The sequence below is a fragment of the Triticum aestivum genome, chromosome 7B (assembly GCF_018294505.1).
Source record: "Triticum aestivum cultivar Chinese Spring chromosome 7B, IWGSC CS RefSeq v2.1, whole genome shotgun sequence".
NCBI lineage: Eukaryota > Viridiplantae > Streptophyta > Magnoliopsida > Poales > Poaceae > Triticum > Triticum aestivum.
The window spans coordinates 649,671,741-649,691,124 of record NC_057813.1 but is presented as its reverse complement, the minus strand read 5'-3'; the positions used below and the strand labels follow the sequence as shown (position 1 = coordinate 649,691,124).

Here is a 19,384-nt window from a genome sequence, read left to right as displayed (position 1 = left end):
TGCTACGTCCACCGTAAGACAAACATAGTTCCGTCAACCATAAAACCCTTAAACCCTAAACCCTGATAACCCTAAACCCCCCTCCCACTAAACCGTAAAAACATTCAAATTTTTGCCCCACATGGAAACCATTATGCATGCATTCTCTATGTGGTCATGGGATGCCATGAAAGATTTTTGGGATTATACACGCAAGTACAATCTCTGACACGCGCATTTCCGGCATAGCATGTCAACACCCCGAAAGCACTAGCTGGGTTCCTCACCTGTATGAAACCAACCAAACATCGATCCGGTCCAGTGGATGGATGCATGCTCTATGTGGCACGAAGTTTGTCGGCCGAGCCAGTCAACGGACCGGATCAATGGTACCGGAGGGAATCCATTGTAGACCAACGCTCCATCAATGTCCGGTGTGTGTGCTACGTCCACCGTAAGACAAACATAGTTCCGTGAACCCTAAAACCCTTAAACCCTAAACCCTGATAACCCTAAACCCCCCCTCCCACTAAACCGTAAAAACATTCAAATTTTTGCCCCACAAGGAAACCATTATGCATGCATTCTCTATGTGGTCATGGGATGCCATGAAAGATTTTTGGGATTATACACGCAAGTACGATCTCTGACACGCGCATTTCCGGGATAGCATGTCAACACCCCGAAAGCACTAGCTGGGTTCCTCACCTGTATGAAACCAACCAAACATCGATCCGGTCCAGTGGATGGATGCATGCTCTATGTGGCACGAAGTTTGTCGGCAGAGCCAGTCAACGGACCGGATCAATGGTACTGGAGGGAATCCATTGTAGACCAACGCTCCATCAATGTCCGGTGTGTGTGCTACGTCCACCGTAAGACAAACATAGTTCCGTGAACCCTAAAACCCTTAAACCCTAAACCCTGATAACCCTAAACCCCCCCTCCCACTAAACCGTAAAAACATTCAAATTTTTGCCCCACATGGAAACCATTATGCATGCATTCTCTATGTGGTCTCATGGGATGCCATGAAAGATTTTCGGGATTATACACGCAAGTACGATCTCTGACATGCGCATTTCCGGCCTAGCATGTCAACACCCCGAAAGCACTAGCTGGGTTCCTCACCTGTATGAAACCAACCAAACATCGATCCGGTCCAGTGGATGGATGCATGCTCTATGTGGCACGAAGTTTGTCGGCCGAGCTAGTCAACGGACCGGATCAATGGTACCGGAGGGAATCCATTGTAGACCAGCGCTCCATCAATGTCCGGTGTGTGTGCTACGTCCACCGTAAGACAAACATAGTTCCGTGAACCCTAAAACCCTTAAACCCTAAACCCTGATAACCCTAAACCCCCCTCCCACTAAACCGTAAAAACATTCAAATTTTTGCCCCACATGGAAACCATTATGCATGCATTCTCTATGTGGTCTCATGGGATGCCATGAAAGATTTTCGGGATTATACACGCAAGTACGATCTCTGACACGCGCATTTCCGGCCTAGCATGTCAACACCCCGAAAGCACTAGCTGGGTTCCTCACCTGTATGAAACCAACCAAACATCAAGCCGGTCCAGTGGATGGATGCATGCTCTATGTGGCATGAAGTTTGTCGGCAGAGCCAGTCAACGGACCGGATCGATGGTACTGGAGGGAATCCATTGTAGATCAACGCTCCATCAATGTCCGGTGTGTGTGCTACGTCCACCGTAAGACAAACATAGTTCCGTGAACCCTAAAACCCTTAAACCATAAACCCTGATAACCCTAAACCCCCCCACTAAACCGTATAAACATTCAAAATTTTGCCCAACATGGAAACCATTATGCATTCATTCTCTATGTGGTCATGGGATGCCATTAAGAAAGTTTGGGATCATTACTACATATACATGCAAGTACATTCTCTGACACACGCATTTCCGGGCTTGCATGTAAACACTCAACCCTAAACCCTGATAACCCTAACCCCTGATAACCCTAAACCCCTAAACCCCTAAACCCTAATAACCCTAAACCCCTAAACCCTAAACCCCGTAAACCCCACACCGAGTTCACAAGATTTTCTTATTTCTTTATATCATTTATCCAAATCTCACATAACTCACGCGACCCACCCCTCCCTAAATCCCGCGATTACAGCTCCGCATTCTAACCACCCGGGCCGTCCGCACCTCCCACGACCGCTACAAGATCAGATCGGAGACGCCGGTCGCCCACGGAATACAGGAGTCGGCGGCCACCACTCGCCGCCCACCGCCAACGTGATCTGAGGGCTCGGACGTCAGTGTTCTTCTCGCCGCCTCCTCCTCGCGTGAACACGCCATTTTTCCTTTGTGCCGTCGACCGCGCTATACCGGCACTTATAGTTTCCGACGCACTAACCGCCGCCATCTACTCGGTGGCACCATCTCCGAGATAAGGTATTAGTTGATCGTAACTCTTTATAATCGTTGTCCGCCGATGCTTTAGTTGTTGAACCCTCATAGGTTTTGCATCCAAATAGGTTCTTTGCTTAAACCATAAGTGGATCATATGTTAAATGACCCAGTTAATTTTGTTAAAATTAATTCTCTGCTAATTTTGTTATACATTTTCCAATTTTGTTCAGATTAATTGAGCCTGATTTTATCATTGCATACGAGGCAGCAATGTCAGTTTCAGATACGAACCTTAATAATGGAGAAAAGCCCATCTCCGAAACTACCGACGCGGTAAGTAATTGACTGTTTGTGTATAATCGTTTCATACACATAATTCATGTGTACTCAGTTTTATTTAATGGAATGTAACAGGAACTCGCCGAAAAGCATGGTCATATGAAGTTAGTATGCTCACAGACAAGGTTCGGAAAAACCATGAAACTGTTGTCAGAAGACCACAAAAAGTACATCATATCATAAACCAGTCTTGGCAGACTAACCCAGATGCATGAAGTGACCCTACGTCGCATAATGTTGGTTAGACTAGCCAAGAGCATAGATATGGACATGAAATCCATTACCATCGGTAAAACGCCAATTCCTATAACAAAAGAGGACGTGCAAGGTATATTTGGCATTCCGATAGAAGGGGAGGATATAGAGCCACATCTGGAAAATCAAACCGACACAGAATTATTTACCGCCTATGCAAACAATGGGAAAATTTTGATTTCTGACCTTGAAACGGCGATCCGAGCTTCCAAAGCCCCAGACGGTGATTTCCTGAGACGGCTCATTCTGTACGCAATTGGTACTATTCTAGCACCAACATCACAACATTATGTGGACTCGAAATATCTCAACCTTGTTACAGATCTTGAAAACCTTCGAAAATTTAACTGGGGATGTTTCACACTTAATCACTTCTTCAAGTCCGTTTACAAGTTTAGAAATCGAGATCACGTAAATCTACAAGGAAATCTAATTCTGCTCCAGGTTAGTGCTAGATCACTACTTAATGTCCTTTAATTATTGTTCTGTTGCATATCTATATGGTGATGAACTAATTTATTGTGTAGTATTGGTACTGGGAGCACGTGCGTAGTGGCCGATTAATGTATGCTTCTAGACCCCCTCCATTGATCGCACGATCGAACAAAATGATGGCTACTATAAGAAGCGACGCTTACGAGAAAGGAGGTCTTCATAACGGGCTGGTACCTATCTACAATTGAACTTTCTATATCCGATTTTTTATTTGGTACTAATGGTTCATTATATTTTAAAAAAATAGGCTGTCATGGAAATTTGTGCTCCTCAACGACCGTCCGAGAATTCTAATAATTTTCCAAGAAAAAAAGATGAACATGTGCATCAACATGATTCGTATCGAGCACCATCACAAGGACAACAATTTAGTAGCCAGTAAGTGTGTACTCCAAAGACAATTTGTTTTTGCAATATCACAAATAGGTGTCATGGAACCTCATTCATTTAGCTATTGTTATCAACGGGGTTTTATTTTGTTTACACAGATTGAAATGGTAGTTGAAGTCATGAATGCACGCATTGCTGATCATGAAAAGAAGGTAGGCAGGAAGTTAATGGAAAATGAGCACAGATTTGATGTCAAATACCAGACTCTAGGTGAAGACTTGATCGACATGAAGACTAAAACTGGCACTAATCCTAGGTTGTCGAAGGCCGAGGACGAAATTAAAAAGTTAAGGAGGGAACTCCATGTATGTCATACTGTGCATTTTGTATTTTTTATGAATATGTTCCTTCATGTTCATTATTGTTTGCATTGTTACAAGACTTAAAATACGAATTTACAAGGAACCGACAATCAGTGTCACAGAAAGGAGGCGTGTAGGTGATCAATATGGCCTAACATGTTAATATCTAAAAGTAACAAACTAATGATGAACTACCTTTGTTCATTGTAGGATCAAGTCAATGTGTGCAATTCATCCCTGACAGGAACTCCTAGGGCTAGCCAAGTCACGGCAGGGACTTCGAGTACACCAAGTGCAAGACATGTGACGGAAAACAATGAGGAACCACAATTAACTCCGATGAAGCCTGTCTTTGGTAATGATTACAAGTTCACGCATGAGGACATAGAGACAGCCGTTTACATCCGCGGAACATACGACCCTGTTGAAATAGCTAGAATCGGAGACATTACCCTCACAGCAGAAAATCTGAAGCGAAATTTGGACGACAAATACATTTATGGTGATGTAAGCCCATTATACTCTATACTACATCATTACTGCAACAACTGTCTTATTATTGTATGATTGAAAATTTGGCAGGTTATTATGGCATATGCTAGCATTAGCCAAATTGAGAATGATACTACCTCAATCATATCCCCTCAAGAAACCGAAAAGCTGTTACAAATGAAGGGGGTGGTTCCTGTTGGACGTCCAGCCTCATGGTTAGCTCGTGTAGCAGGAAAATTTGTAGGGCGCCGAAAGGTACACGTTTTCCACACTTTCATAGTTTACGTACACGACAACTTTCAGTTCTCAACCCAACCCGAATTTTACTGCAGGTGCATGTCCCACTGAATGTACACCAAAACCATTGCATGCTAATGATGTTTAATTTTGAAAAAAAAGAAATTCAGACTCTGAACTCCATGAATTATCATTGCGACAAGACCAAGGAAGATTCTCTTGTAAGTGTTCTCTTGCTGCCTCTTTTGATCCGCATGGAACATGAGCTCCCAAAGTACCATAACCCTATGTATAACTCGTCGTACCCTAGGTGGACTCGATTCAGTTCTGCATTGACGAAGCTGTCAAGAAAGGGTTGATATCACCAGCTAAGAACATCAATTTTGCCGAATGGACCAAAAGACGCTATGAGAACATACCACAACAGACCGATGGGTACGCATGGCCTCATAAATTATTGTTTGCGTACACGAATAAGATTACTGATCTTTAACTAAACATCGCAGGACTTCCTGTGCGGTTTGGACACTGCAGTACATGTTGTCATGGAACGGGGATGAAATGACCAATATTTTGAACCAGGTAATTGAATGCCTAATTTATATTTGTACTTTGTTTAGCTTGAAAGCTATGCTGACGTCATTGTCGGTTATCCAATATAGGCAAGGATAGATATTTTCAGGTGGAAAATATGTACAGCCTTACTGCATTCAGATTGCAATGCGCTTCGTCTCGAATCATATAAGTTCCCCATAACGGTTAGCGCTACATCAAGAATATATCATTTATTTCACAAGTCTCATGATTAGAACTAACGCAGCACTCTCTCTTAAACAGAAGGAAGTGTACGATGCCCAGCAAGCAGTTCTACCTGATGCTTCAGAAAAGGACGTACAATTAGTCAACAATCCTGATGGTTCAAACGAACCTGACACATCCAACTCCCAGAAGGATACCGGTGCACCCAACTCCCCCGAAAATGGTGCACCCAACTCCCCCAAAAGGAAGAGAGCATGTGGACGCCCGAGAAAGCAAGTCGATCCCGAGCAAACAGCAAAAACAAAGAGTCTTAAAGAACTAAAACATAAATTTGACAGCAAGACCATAGACAACCAAGTGTCTTCGTTACCATCACAGTCACGCAGAGAGCATAAACCAGCACCAGCTTTATTGAGCCCATTCAAACACAAATAGGTAGCATCAATTGATCATTAATTGATACATACTCATGCTCATGCTCTACTTTTAGCATCATTTGATACACGTTTTGTTTTTCTTATCAGAAAGTGGAAATATGTGATTTTGGCAATCATGAGCATCCTCTACTTATTGCAATATCTAATGCATTGATACATTCTCATGCCCATGCTCTACTTTTAGCATCATTTGATACACGTTGAGTTCTTATCAGAAAGTGGAAATAGGTACTTTTGGCAATCATGAGCATCCTCTACTTATTGCAATATCTAATGCATCATCAGTACAAAGCTTGATTTGGCAATAGGTGGAATCGGCAATCATTTGCATGCTTTAATTTTGTCAAAAATTAATGCATAGTTCAGTTGTAACTGCTCATAGATATGGCAGGAACATGCTGAGTTATACACTAAACATAGTCATGCCAAGCTATAACTACCATAGTCATATTATTAGAGTTCCTAGCATGCATCACCATACGGTAGAATAACACAGCAACCATAACATAGACCACCGTACGATACTTGAGTTGGTAAGGCCTTGTACAATGCAAGGTGCTTAGGGGAGTTGCTTATAGAAATAAACCAGGCTTTTCTTAAGCACATGTGCTTATTTGTACAGGGTAGACGCCTAACTAGGCGTCTCTCCTGTACAAATATGCACCGGTGCATCAGAAAAACCCTGTTTATTTTTCTAAGCACCACCCTAAGCATCTAGCATTGCACAAGGCTTAAACATGCATCACCAAAATATTATTAACAACTAGGAACACTAAACTAGAGTAGCAGCAAATTCTTAACATAAACGGCAGATCAACCACCGCTCAGCATAGGTTCAGACACACCATAGGACATCAGTTTTAGACTCCAACAACAAAGAAACATAGATAACATAAGAGGACACGGCGGTCCTGGGGCAGCATCAGCACTCTAGCAGCACATCACTTCTCTCCCTTCTTCAATGCATGTTGTACGGCTCATTGACTTTGACAATCTCAAGGAAGCATGCGTAGGCAGCATGTTTAGCCAGAGTACTGGCACTACGATTCTTGCCATGTCCATTGCCAGTGCTGAAGGCATGCTGGATCATGCCATCTATGCCGCCACCGATCACCTTGCAACAGAAAGGGCACCCAATCTTGCCAAAGAAACGGTACTTGATCTTCCCAGCAATCAGATGCCTCAGGGTGTACCGGCTCTTGCTGTGCCTGCTGTCCATGTTGTAGTCCACGTCGTCGTCATCCTCCTGTCAATTAGTGAATTAGTACACATAGAACAACTCAGGTGATATATTATGGTACATTGACTTTAATTACAATGTTTTGAAAGTACACATGTGAAACATGGCAACTATCTATTTGCTAGAAATAAGGCGTATGTGCACATACATAATTGAGCCAAATAAATTGACATGCACAATTATGGACGGTGGAATAGTTGCATTTATAGATTAGTGCACAAGTAGTACATAACTAACACATGAAAGACTACATGAAGTGGCTTGGTTTAATGATATTTGATACTTGTTACAGGTGTAATTCTTATCAGAATCAGAAAAATGGCTTCATTGTACTCCTCCATGTTTCACACAAGGGGGGTTTGTTCTATCTACTGGAATGAAGAAACAATTATTCTTTCTGACAGCGGCAATACTACTTCTCCAACATTGTTAGACCCTGATAACTTTAAGAAGGAAATTGGTAAAGGAGCTATGGGGTGTCTCACTGCTCATATTGATGAGAGATGTGGATGTGATCATCTAAATAAAATACTGTGGAAAATTGGGTAGATGAGATGTTTTGATTTTTCGGTATCCAGTGGATATGTAATGTCAGCCCATAATTATTAAGGGAGCGATCACTTCCTTTGCAAAATGGAAATCTGTATAGAATTTGCAAATGGATCATCTATGAACATGTGTGCAAACTAATCATCTATGAACATGTGTGCAAATTAGTTCATGTATATAAACTATAATGAATCAGGAACTGCAACATTTAGTCACTATCCTGGGGAAGCCAATGGAGAATCCTGCCATATATCCATTGTTTAACCCACTTTTTTCATTAATGTATCCCTGCCATGAACATTTTCTTGTATTTGGGTTCATTACCCCACTTCTTTGATTAATGTATCCCTTGTGAAACTTATGCTCATCTAGTTAACAAGACTAACCCCAATGCCATGAAAAAAAAACCATAGTATCTGCTGGAATCGGAATGTGAATCAGATTTAAAAATCCACATCCAACATGAAGATCTATGCTACATCCCTACAATCCTACATACGTACAACTAGAACGCCCAAGTGAAATTGATGCTCATCTAGTTATCAAGAAAAACCCCAATGTCATGAAAAAAACTGAGCAAAAAACAGAGTACTACCTCAGAGAGCTCGTCGATGGCATCCTCGTCGAAGTCCCTGCCCTTCCTGCTATCTAGGTCGAACTCCTTTATGGCGTTCTCCTCCATGAGCTCTTCGATTTTGTCATACACCTCGCGCTTACGCCTTCTCATCTCCTCCTCCTCCAGATCTTCCCCGACCTTGTGCTCGTCGACGGGTGCCTCGACGGCTGTGATGGCAGCGGGAGCAGGCACAATGGTCGTTGCATCGCCAGCTTCCGCCGCTACGGCAGACTCAGCCGCTCCACCCACGGCTGCAGCCATGGCAGCAGACTGCTCTGCTCCGATGGTTGCCTCCGGCTCGTCCGCCGCATCTTCACGCCCGCGCTTCATCGTCGGTCGAAGACAGGAGGAGGGAGGCATAGGAAGGGAGGAGGGTGGTGACGAAGGAGGAGAGGGTGGTGATGTGGTGAGGAAGGAAGAGAGGGTGGTATGGTTCGGGAGAGGACGAGGGTTTTCTATGCGATTTGGGGAAGAAAGGCACGACTCCTGCCTCTTGGAGTTACCGAGAAGCCGTGGGTGCCGATTTGACTTGACACACCCACCCGGCCGTCCCGATTCCATGTGGGGACATGGCGGTCGTGCACGCGGTCGTGCACCTCCTACGGTTTTCCATCAATTGCTATCGGTCTCACAAGTGGGTCCCCTTGTCATCCACACAACCGAGCCACCACATGTACCACATTTTTCTTTCTCCCTGTCTCAACCACTCCACATCTTTCTTTCTCCCCTTCTCGACCAGCGCCGCCACCTCCGCCGCCATCTGCCGACGACCCCTCTCTTCGCTGCCGGTGCGCGGCCACCGCCAACTACGGCAAGTACGTTAGATCTCCACTCTTCTTCCCTTCCCCAAACGCGTCTCCCTACGGAGGCGGATCTGAGCCGATTGGTTTGGACTGAAACTTAGTTTTTGGATTGGATCTTGATTTGGTTTATATGGTTTGAGACCAAATCAATCAATTAGTTTGAGCCGCCACTACCACCTACTACTGCTTCAAATCCAAGAGCCGCAGTTGCTGGCCGGAGCTCGTCGGCTCTCTCGAGCTTTGACGCCATGTCTGATCTAGATTCATGACGTGCCCTCGCATATGGCTTTGTCCACGGTTTGAACCTTTGGAAGTTGAAAACGGTTTGGACTGGGTTGGATGACGCGCATGTATAGTTCGGTTTGGTCTAGATTCTAAATGAAAATATCTGGATTGGTTTGGTTTTGATGTGTGCCGTGGATTGGACTGGTTTAACTTTCGATGCCCAACTATTCCCAGGTTTAGATGAACCGGGCATTGCCATTGTCATTGCCATTGCTTTATTACATAGATGACAGAAAATAGATTGATTGGCCATTGCCAGTATAGGTTCTCACTATGATTTATTATATGTATGATCTTTGTATTGTACTATGTATAATTCAACTTAGAGTTCAACATGTTCTGTGTAGAATGGAGGAAGCACAATGTGGACACTGCAACTCACGGTGCCGGACCAGCCTTTCTACTGCCACGTTGTTCGGCATCTACTTCCAGCCTTCTTTTGTTGTTGCAGCGGTAATAATTTATATGAACCTTCTAATAGTACATTCTTTTTGTGTTTTTTTTGCTATTTGCACTAATGTATTGTGTCTGCTATTTGTTTTTATCTTACACAGATCGTACCATGCAATGTGAGATTGGCATTCAATGAGCTTGTCGCAGACACCGTGACCTTCGACACTCTTGGGGGCCCATACACTATGCAGGTCGAGAAGGGGCGAAAGATAACCCAGATAGGAGGAGATGATTGGGATCGTTTCATCGCCCGCATGCGTCTTACTGGGGGTGAATTGATCAGCTTCTCCTTCAGAACAGATAGGCCCAGGATTTCTGTTATCTATCTAAATTTCATTTCGGATAGTGAGGATGAAGTTCACGAGGACGAAGATGGTGCTGATTCAGATGATGATGAGAACCCACTTGTTGAATACATGTATGCCCAAGGACTCAGCCTGGGCGACGAGGAAATTGGCAACCTCTTGGACATGCTTCCGCTATGTGAAGACTACCTAGGGAAGCCATTCATGATCCGCCTCACAAGGACGAATGTTAAACGGCATATCATGGTATGTTACTTAGTGTGGTAATTACATGATATGCATGCTTAGTTAGTGTAGTACTTCATATGATATGCATGTTGTAGTACTGTGATGAGAGGCCAAGTTTAGAATTCATTTAGTGAAGAATTTTATGACATGCATGTAGTGTAGTAATATGCGATGATATGCTTAGTGTATGGAGTAATCTAATGATATGCCTAATTACTGTAGTAATTTGATGCTTGGCCTATAGTGTAGTGATGTGATGATATATATGCTCAGTGTTGAATCCAATGATATATGTGTCTTGAAGTGTATGCTTTGTTGATAATTGCACGTGACATGATCATATATCATGTCAACTGTTTTCAGAAATTACCTAAGAGGTTACTTGATAGCTGTGGCATCGACCCGGGCGAAGAAGGCATGGCTGCTGGACTACGCCTTACCAGAACGGGCTCCATCACCAGCTGTGCCTATGCAGTGGACACGGACGGTCGCACTATCTTGAGCAGGGCAGGGTGGAAGAAGTTCCTTCGTGCCAAGAATCTTCGGGTAGGACAGGCCATCCTACTCACTATTGCGAACACCCGTCGCCATGACTTGAGGATGATGATCACCATCCACCTCATTTAGAACTGGGGTGGGCCATGTATCAATGTGAAATGAACTTGTTATGTCAGCTCTTGTTTGCGAGTACTTGTCGTGTATTACCGTACCTATATCTACTCATATCTAGGTACTATTGCTTGTGATGGATTGCAACTATTATTAACTGGTACCTAATGCTCTACTAGCTATGATTATTCCACTGTGTGATGTTTTATATGCTGTAGTGTGACATGGTAACTGTTATATATGGTAGAGGCTGGTCTCTAAGACCTTGTACAATGCAAGGTGCTTAGGGATGTGCTTCCACTGTGTGATGTTTTGTACATGCCAGGTTGTAGTATGAAATGCTAACTGTTCTATATGGTAGTGGCTGGTCTCTAATTGGACCGACATGTTGAACTATAGTATCAATGGTAGAGGCGTTTTGTTGTGCGCCACATCTAACAGTTCACATAATTAATTATCCAAAGATTAAGGTATGAAACCCTTGGTCCTACATAGCAACATTTCGTTCGAAAAATTAAGGTACTTCCACATTCCAACTAACTAATACTACAAATTCGAAGGAACTACTTAATACATTAACAGCACATAGGGAAGTAGCCCTGGTCCAACGGCTTGATAAATGACGAACAAAAACTGAAAGAAGAAGGATCAGCCAGTAGCAGCACCATCAGCCTCCCAGCCTCACAACTTCAGCCAGCCTAGTGAACTCCAGGGGTTTTTCCTGCAAAACACACATGTGATGTTGGAGGCAAGAAAATAAATATGCCAGGGGTCTTGTCATGGCATCTAATCGCACGGAATGCTAGTACAAATGATGGAGAATAAAACATCCAACATGAGCAAATTCTTAGGAGTTCTAGATCCATGGATACCATCAAGAAAAAATGCTCAGTTTTAATTCAGACACAAGACTTGGTGAAAACGTGCATATCAGCAACATTGATATGTCATCTTTGCAAGCTTGGGTCAGTGACTTGTCTTGTGTTTCATGGCATGACAATAATTTTAACAATAAATAGACATGAAATTGACCCAAACTCATGTACAAAGTTATGCCATATGATGCATGGATTGATTCACACATAAATGACAAAATGCCAACTTTGTATAGAATTTGCAGTACTGAAATATTTCAGTCTGTACTGAAACTGCAGTACTGAAATAATTCAGTGTGCATCGGTGTGTACTGAAATTGTAGTAACGAAATATTTCAGTGCCTACCGGTGTGTACCGAAATATTTCAGTGTCTACCACTACAACATTACAAATTTTGCCTAGGGCAGTACCGAAATATTTCAGTGCCTACGGGTGTGTACCGAAATATTTTAGTGTCCACCACTACAATATTACAAATTTTGCCTAGGGTAGTTCCGAAATATTTCAGTGCCTACCGGTGTGTACCGAAATATTTCAGTGTCTACCACTAGAACATTACTAATTTTTCCTAGGGTTCATATGATGCCTAGGGTTCACATACATCATAATCCATCCTCCAAATCCATGTACTCAAATATTCATGCAATTCATTGAGATTAAAATGCCATCTAGCATTCCCTCTCTGAGCTATTACGATCAGTATCACCACGATGTAAGCACGAGCAGTAGGAAGATGAGGAGTGGGGAAGCTTACTCTAAACATAGCTACCGCCGCCGTTCAGACAAGGAGAGCGGCGAGGGAAGCGTGGAGAACGGCGGGGAAGCGAGGTCGCGACCACTGTCCTCCTCATCTTGCGCTTCGGAGTCTCCAGTGACTCGGTTGGAGGCTGCACAATCTACAATGGCACCTCATGCACGGTGGGTTCCTGATCCAGTGGATGCTCTACCCTGGATCTGAACGCCCACCACCTCCGCCTGGTCCACTCGCTGGACGAATTGGCCTGCTCCATCGCCCAGAGGAGGATCTCGATCTTGTCAATCGGTTGTGCGGGCGGGGGGCAAAGCTTTGCCCTCTCCTTCTTCGTCATATTCTTGAGAGTGGCCATTGCCGTCTAGTTCATCTGCCTTGTGTTGTCAAACCAAGAACGGATCTCCCTCAACCTGGCCCACTTGACCTGGTCGCCGCCGGCGATTTGCACGAAGTCGGTGTTCTCGTCGCCGGCCATCAGCTCGATCTGCCGTGTAAGAGGGGTTGGGGGTGGGTGGGGGGTTGCCTGAGTGGAGCAAAGTTGCAGCGGCAAGAAGGAGGAGATGACTGAGGTGGACTTGGAGGAGAGGGAGGAGATGGCCGACGATGAGTAATTGTGGAATGTGAATCACCATGGCGGCCATTATGCATTCGACGAGAGGGGCGGCGCGTGCAAATTTTCCTCGGACTAAACTGCCCCTAGATTAAAACGCGTCCCCACCTTGTCACGAGTACTGGCCCCACTCGTTTTAGTACTTTCGCGTACTTTCATCGGAGTACTACCCAGTACTTCGTATTTGTCTGCCGTTAGATCGACATCAACGAACGGTTCTAAAAAAGTCCAACCACTCTAAAACTTGTAATAAATTGTAAGCATAACATTTTCCTCCGACAATTCTTATTTTATTTTGAATAAACACATTTTAGTCCTGATTGAATGAATGAGATACACTTCGTTTAGGGAACTTACGCAAAAGCTCAGTATTTTAGTCCAAAGACAGGAATATTTGCGAAACCTGCCTTCTGAATCCAGTTATAAAAACCAAGTACTCCCTCCGATCCAAATTAATTGACGCACCAATTAATTTGGACCGGAGGGATCACCAGATTTCTAACATTTATGCATCCATGTTTATGAATTCTAGATTAAAAAGATGGAATTTTTCCTATGTTTCAATTGTTATGAGATGCCATGGTACTATTTTTCAAATATTATTAAGAATGCAAAAGTTTTTTCACCGCAAAAAAAGTATATAAAGGACGCAGTCTAGGTATTGTCCTCCAATGTAAATTTGGGTAAATGTTGTGTGTAAGCAATACCATCAAAAGCTAACTGACAATATTAGTCTGAATCTAACTATCCCAACACACTTTGGTGGGTATGTGGCAGCGCAACGATGAACCAGGTGTTCTACTTCATGGGTCTCAAGTACAGCCGCCCGACCGTGGCGTCCGCGCTAACAACACGCTCTCGGCGGTGACCTTCGCGCTGGCGGCCGCGCTCAAGATGGAGCCCGTGGCGGCGCTCGACGGGAAGGCCAAGGTGGCCGGCACGGCCCTCTGCATGGTCGGCTCCATCACTAGTAGAAAAGGGGCAATGGTCCAGGCCGGGTCAGCCCATTAGTCCCGGTTCAATCCAGAACCGGGACCAATGGGGGCATTGGACCCGGTTCGTTAGCCCCGGGGGCCGGCCGGGCCACGTGGGCCATTGGTCCCGGTTCGTCTGGACCTTTTGGTCCAGGTTAGTGGGACGAACCGGGACCAATGTGCCTTGCTCCTGGCCCACCACCATTTGTCCCGGTTGGTGGCCTGAACCGGGACCAAAGGTTTCCCTTTAGTCCCGGTTCAAGCCACGAACCAGGACCAATTAATTGCCTATATATACCCCGCGAGCAGAGCACTCTCACTGCTTTGTTTTTCGTGGCCGGCGAGGAGAAAGCTTTGTGGTGCTCTAGCTCACCTCCTATGCACACGAGGTGTTCGATGGAATGCCCGAGCCACACTACTTAAGCTTTCTCCTCTCCAAGCTCCACCTCCAAGCTCCATTTTTCTCAATATTTGTCTAGGTTTAGCGGTCTGTCACGTCCCGTCCCCGTCTTCACCGTCGTCGGTCGCCCGCGCCGATCTCGTCGCTGGCACCACCGTGGTGAGCCTCTTGTTCTTATCTTCTTTCTGAAAGGAAAAACAACTCTTACTTGTATGTTTATATAGATACTTGTATAATTTTCTTACTTTTATTATTGCATCTTATATAGTGCGATGGTTTTGGTATCCGCCCCCGTCGGCCCTCGTCCTGTCTATGATTCAGATATGGTATATATTATCTTTTCATAACTATTGGTTCATTTATTGTTTATGACAATTATGCCGACCAACGTGACATAGATTTTATTTATCTAGGAGGTTGTTGAACCAGAAATTCCAACCGACCCTATTGTCGAGAGGTTAAATTTAGTTGAATAAGAAAACAACTTGTTGAAGGAAAAAAATAGAAAAATTGAGGAGGAGAAGATGATATTGGAGTTGCATGTTGCGGATGTCGTCGATGATCACAAGATCAAGATGGATGCAATGCGCTTGAAGATTAGAAAGATTAGAAAATATGCCATTCATACCGAGGCTTGGTATCATTATGCCGTTGGATCAGTTGTTACATTGATTGTGATTATGATCGCATTTGTTTTCGCATTGAAATGTTTTACATAGTTTCAGTGTATGGTTTAATTAATTTAGATGCTCTGCAGAGCTTGATGTTGTTAGATGAGAACTATGTATGTACTTTGGTTTTAATGTGATGATGAACTTCTATTCATTTGGTCACTTAATTATCTATTCATAATGTTCTGTAATGATTTTTGACACACTTAATTATATATAATGCACGCAGATGAACCAGCAATGGATGTACGGTTCAAGACACACCTCTGAGTACATTAAGGGCGTGCATGATTTTCTCGAAGTGGCTGAGGCAAACAAGCAGAATGGTTTTATGTGTTGTCCATGCCCTATATGTGGGAATACGAAGTCTTACTCTGACCGGAAAATCCTCCACACCCACCTGCTTTACAAGGGTTTCATGCCACACTATAATGTTTGGACGAGGCACGGAGAAATAGGGGTTATGATGGAAGACGGCGAAGAAGAAGAGTACGATGACAACTATGTGCCCCCTGAATACGGTGATGCTACTGAACATCAAGAGGAACCAGACAAATGTGCACGATGATGCTGCAACAGGCGAAGCTGCTAAAGATCAAGAGGAACCAGACGATGTGCCCGATGATGATGATCTCCGTCGGGTCATTGTCGATGCAAGGACGCAATGCGAAAGTCAAAAGGAGAAGCTGAAGTTCGATGCATGTTAGAGGACCACAAAAAAGGGTTGTACCCCAATTGCGAAGATGGAAACACAAAGCTCGGTACCGTACTGGAATTGCTGCAGTGGAAGGCAGAGAATGCTGTGCCTGACAAAGGATTTGAGAAGCTACTAAAAATATTGAAGAAGAAGCTTCCAAAGGATAACGAATTGCCCGACAGTACATACGCAGCAAAGAAGGTCATATGCCCTCTAGGATTGGAGGTGCAGAAGATACATGCATGCCCTAATGACTGCATCCTCTTCCACGGTGCGTACAAGGATCTGAACGCATGCCCGGTATGCGGTGCATTATGGTATAACATCAGACGAGATGACCCTGGTGATGTTGACGGCGAGCCCCCCAGGAAGAGGGTTCCTGCGAAGGTGATGTGGTATGCTCCTATAATACCATGGTTGAAACGTCTGTTCAGAAACGGAGAGCATGCCAAGTTGATGCGATGGCAGAGTGAGGACCGTAAGAAAGACGGGAAGTTGAGAGCACCCGCTGACGGGTCGCAGTGGAGAAAAATCGAGAGAAAGTACTGGGATGAGTTTGCAAGTGAGCCAAGGAACGTATGGTTTGCTTTAAGTGCGGATGGCATTAATCCTTTCGGGGAGCAGAGCAGCAATCACAACACCTGGCCCGTGACTCTATGTATGTATAACCTTCCTCCTTGGATGTGCATGAAGCGGAAGTTCATTATGATGCTAGTCCTCATCCAAGGCCCTAAGCAACCCGGCAATGACATTGATGTGTACCTAAGGCCATTAGTTGAAAAACTTTTACAGCTGTGGAATGGAAACGGTGTACGTACGTGGGATGAGCACAAACAGGAGGAATTTAACCTAAAGGCGTTGCTGTTCATGACCATCAACGATTGGCCCGCTCTCAGTAACCTTTCAGGATAGACAAACAAGGGATACCACGCATGCACGCACTGTTTACTTGACACCGATAGTATATACCTGGCAAGCTGCAGGAAGAATGTGTACCTGGGCCATCATCGATTTCTTCCGACCAACCATCAATGTCGAAAGAAAGGCAAGCATTTCAAAGGCGTGGCAGATCACCGGAAGAAGCCCGCCATGCGTACCAGCGATCACGTACTTGCTATGGTCAATGATTTACGCGTAATCTTTGGAAAGGGTCCCGGCGGACTAGCTGTTCCGAGTGACGCTGGGGGACACGCACCCATGTGGAAGAAGAAATCTATATTTTGGGACCTACCCTACTGGAAAGACCTAGAGGTCCGCTCTTCGATCGACGTGATGCACGTGACGAAGAAACTTTGCGTGAACCTACTAGGCTTCTTGGGCGTGTATGGGAAGACAAAAGATACAGCTGAGGCACGGGAGGACCTGCAACATTTTCACGAAAAAGACGGCATGCCTCCAAAGCAGTATGAAGGTCCTGCCAGCTATGCTCTTACCAAAGAAGAGAAGGAAATCTTCTTTGAATGCCTGCTTAGTATGAAGGTCCCGACTGGCTTCTCGTCGAATATAAAAGGAATAATAAATATGGCAGAGAAAAAGTTTTAGAACCTAAAGTCTCATGACTGCCACGTGATTATGACGCAACTGCTTCCGGTTGCATTGAGGGGGCTTCTATCGGAAAACGTCCGATTAGCCATTGTGAAGCTATGTGCATTCCTCAATGCAATCTCTCAGAAGGTGATCGATCCAGAAATCATACCAAGGCTAAGGAGTGATGTGGTGCAATGTCTTGTCAGTTTCGAGCTGGTGTTCCCACCATCCTTCTTCAATATCATGACGCACGTCCTAGTTCATCTAGTTGATGAGATTGTCATTCTGGGCCCCGTATTTCTACACAATATGTACCCCTTTGAGAGGTTCATGGGAGTCCTAAAGAAATATGTTCGTAACCGCGCTAGGCCAGAAGGAAGCATCTCCATGGGCCATCAAACAGAGGATGTCATCGGGTTTTGTGTTGACTTCATTCCTGGCCTTAAGAAGATAGGTCTCCCTAAATCACGGTATGAGGGGAGACTGACTGGAAAAGGCACGCTTGGAAGGGACTCAATAATATGTAGGGATGGATATTCTTGGTCTCAAGCACACTACACAGTTCTACAGAACTCTACCTTGGTGACCCCGTATGTTGATGAACACAAGAACAGTCTGCGCTCCAAACACCCGGAGCAGTGAGACGACTGGATTACATGTGAACACATCAGGACTTTCAGCAGTTGGTTGGAAGCACGTATCAGAGGTGACAACACTGTTCGTGATGAGCTGTACTTGTTATCCAGGGGACCATCTTCAACTGTTACAATTTGGAAAGGATACGAGATAAATGGGAATACATTTTACACGATTGACCAAGATCAAAAGAGCACCAACCAAAACAGCGGTGTCTGCTTTGATGCAACAACCGAGAGGGGAAAGGACACATATTATGGTTACATAGTGGACATATGGGAACTTGACTACGGACATGATTTTAAGGTCCCTTTGTTTAAGTGCAAATGGGTCAATCTGTCAGGAGGCGGGGTACATGTAGACCCACAGTACGGAATGACAATAGTGGATCTGAAAAATCTTGGGTACACTGACGAACCGTTCGTCCTAGCCAATGATGTGGCATAGGTTATCTATGTGAAGGACATGTCTACCAGACCGAGAAAGAGAAAAGATAAGGAAGCGAATACATCATACGATGAGCCAAAGCGCCACATAGTTCTTTCAGGAAAAAGGGACATCGTGGGAGTGGAGGACAAGACAGACATGTCTGAAGATTATGAAAAGTTTCATGAAATTCCTCCCTTTAAAGTCAAGGCTGACCCCAGCATCCTGATAAACAATGAAGATTATCCATGGTTACGGCGCAATAAGCAAATGACACAAGCGAAGAAAAAGTGAAGACTTTCTCCCGCAACTATTATGATGATACCATGCCAACTTTGTAACTGACGAGTATGATACCATTGTCCGTTTTGTACATGCACATGCTATGTGTGGGTCAATTTATGATACCATGCCAACTTTCAACTTTTTCAGAGTTCATTTGAAATGCTTTAATGTCTTATGGTTTGGCCCTCGTAATAATTAAAAATAGCAACAATAAGTATTTTGTTGTAAGTAGAAACAAAATAAAATAAATAAAGCAAGAAAGAAAACAAAAAAACAAAAAAAGTGTTTTCAAATTTGAAAAGTAATGGCACTAATAGAAAGTTTATAATTTTCCTAAAACTAAAAGCAAAAAAGAATTAAAAAATA

General features: G+C 44.1%; 1 pseudogene; it reads left to right on the top strand.

Moving 5' to 3' along the window:
• Window positions 1-19,384, top strand: part of LOC123158367 (WAT1-related protein At1g09380-like) — a 39,585-nt pseudogene that overhangs the window by 11,792 nt on the left and 8,409 nt on the right.